Here is a 2313-nt window from a genome sequence, read left to right as displayed (position 1 = left end):
GACTCGTTTAGATTCTACGGGCCTCGTCTGTGGAACAGCCTACCTGAGGATGTGAGGGCCTCATCTACTGTTGAGGTTTTTAAAAAGAAATTAAAGACACACCTGTGTAACTCAGCTTTTAATTAGATTTCATAACTTTTCTAAGCTAGAATTTTCATTTTTTACTCTTCTGTTTTATGATGTTTTATTGCATAATTTTATTGTTTTATTTGTTTAATCTAGAATTTTTACTATTAATTTCCTGATATTTTAACACATGTATATTTCTTTAATGTCTTTTAGCCAATTAGACTGTTTACGAGTGTTTTCTCACCCTTGGCTGGGGTGTTTGTGTCTGTGCTGACACCCAACGGGAGGTCAGGGCAGACGGCGCCTTCTGGTTTCTTTCTTCTCTTTTACTTGTGTTTGTTTTTGTGAATTTATTGTGCAGGGCTTATTTCATTATTTTATTGCATGAATGGGGATTGGTGTTTTCTACATTCTTGTTTGTTTTTATGTTCAGCACCATGAACTGTTTTTTTACATGAAAGGTGCTATAGAACTAACAATAATTTAAAAGTGAATTTAAATGATTTTTTTCATTAGCAGATCTAATAGATTCATGAAACAGTGTAACTTAGTTTTTGTATGGCATGTTTAGTCAAATAAGTGATTTTCTGAAGATAAATCTCAGACAGAAGTTAATATTAAGACAGAAGTTAATATTAATAAATATCCATCCCCCATTATTTAGTAAATATTAAGATCATTATTGACAAAAACTTTAGTAAAAGAACCTCAGATAAAGGTACTGCTGCTTAAATATTGTGTCTTTCTTTGTGTGTTTAGTGTGTCTACAGTAAATCAGTCAGTGTTTCAGTCTCTGGAAGAACTTGAGGCAGAAACATTCAAATGAGTTTCAGTTCATTCTGATGAAGGAGGTTTTTGTACGATGACTTTTCACTGTGTGAACACATCCTGACTGTTGATACTGTGATAACTCTGACAGTAATAAACTCCTGAATCTTCAGCCTGGACTCCACTGATGGTCAGAGTGAAGTCAATTCCATTTCCTGATCCACTTCCACTGAATCTGGAGGAGATTCCTGAAAATCTGTCTGATGTTCTCCGGATCAGAGCTTTAGGAGCTTCTCCAGATTTCTGATGGTACCAGGCAAGAAAGTATTGTGAACCAGAATAGTGAGCTACTTGTTGACTGGCCTTACAGTCAATAGAGACCTTTTGATTGAGCTGCACTGATTTAGCTGCTGGCTGAGTCACAACAACATTTTGTCCAACAGAACCTGCAGAGAGAGAAGAACCACAAAGAACATGAGATGCTGAGGAGAAACTCAGCTGCACTCCAGATGATTCTCACATGACACAAACATCATCTTCCTCACCCTGAATGAAGCAGAGGAGAGTCCAGATGAGGACGCAGATCAAAGTCATGGTTTGACTGAGGAGGAGGAGGAGGAGGAGGATTTCTGTGTCTTCTGCTGTGATGAAGGACAGCTGTCAGTCATCCAGTCTTCAACTCTCAGGACTATAAAGTCTCCCAGAGCACTGGAGCATGGAGCTGCTGATGCAAAGTGTTTCTATGGAAATGCAACCACTGACTCCAACAGGAACATGGATCTCTGTCATCAGGATTCACATCAATGGATCAATCAATCATTCCAGATGGGATTTAAAAATATTGATTTATGCTCAAATATAATATTCGTTTTTTACCACTAGTACATATGAGAGTACTTCTGAAAAGAAAAAATTAAGCTAAATTTAACTGAAAAAAATTAAAAGTATTATTATTAGTATTTCTGTAAGAAACTTTTTCTCATCAATCTGTTGTGTTTTCCAGTCAGACTGTGTTGAGTTTGTTGTGTTCAAAGTCAGAGAGCGTGTCTCTCTGCAGTCAGAGGTTTTTGTACGACGACTCAGTTAGTTTGTATCACTGTGGTACACGTTTGGTGGAGGAACCAGACAAGATCTTGGAAGTAAGTTTCTAAAAACATTTATATAAAAATGAAACTCAATTGCTCTTATTATTTTAAAGAAATTAAAGAGTCTAGAAAAATATTTATATTTTATTTTTACCTTTTTTCAATGTTTCAGCTCCTAAATTATGTTTAGGTTTTTCTTTATAAACAATTTAGAGTCTTAAATAACTTTTATTATTGAGCATCTCATATGAATTTCAAAATAAGATACTTATACAATGTTTTTTGCTTTAAATTTGCCTTAAAACGTAAACTCTTTGTCTTGTCTTTTTGCCACAGTAGAGTTTGTTTCAATTCAGTATTTTGACAAAATAATTTAAAAGTTTATATTAGT

General features: G+C 34.8%; 1 long non-coding RNA gene across 1 annotated transcript; it reads right to left on the bottom strand.

The window, feature by feature from the left end:
* Positions 1 to 886: 886 nt before the first annotated feature.
* Positions 887 to 1968, bottom strand: LOC144995680 (uncharacterized). The gene is made up of 2 exons (XR_013659189.1): positions 1383 to 1968; positions 887 to 1283 (listed from the first exon to the last, which is right to left on the bottom strand). It is a non-coding gene; the product is annotated as an uncharacterized LOC144995680 (long non-coding RNA).
* Between the last annotated feature and the right edge of the window lie 345 nt (positions 1969 to 2313).

Source organism: Oryzias latipes, chromosome 11 (assembly GCF_053564925.1).
Source record: "Oryzias latipes strain Hd-rR chromosome 11, Olatipes_Hd-rR_3.1".
In the NCBI taxonomy this organism is placed as follows: domain Eukaryota; kingdom Metazoa; phylum Chordata; class Actinopteri; order Beloniformes; family Adrianichthyidae; genus Oryzias; species Oryzias latipes.
The sequence above is the reverse complement of the archived record's forward strand: the minus strand, read 5'-3'. Positions and strand labels throughout refer to the sequence as shown.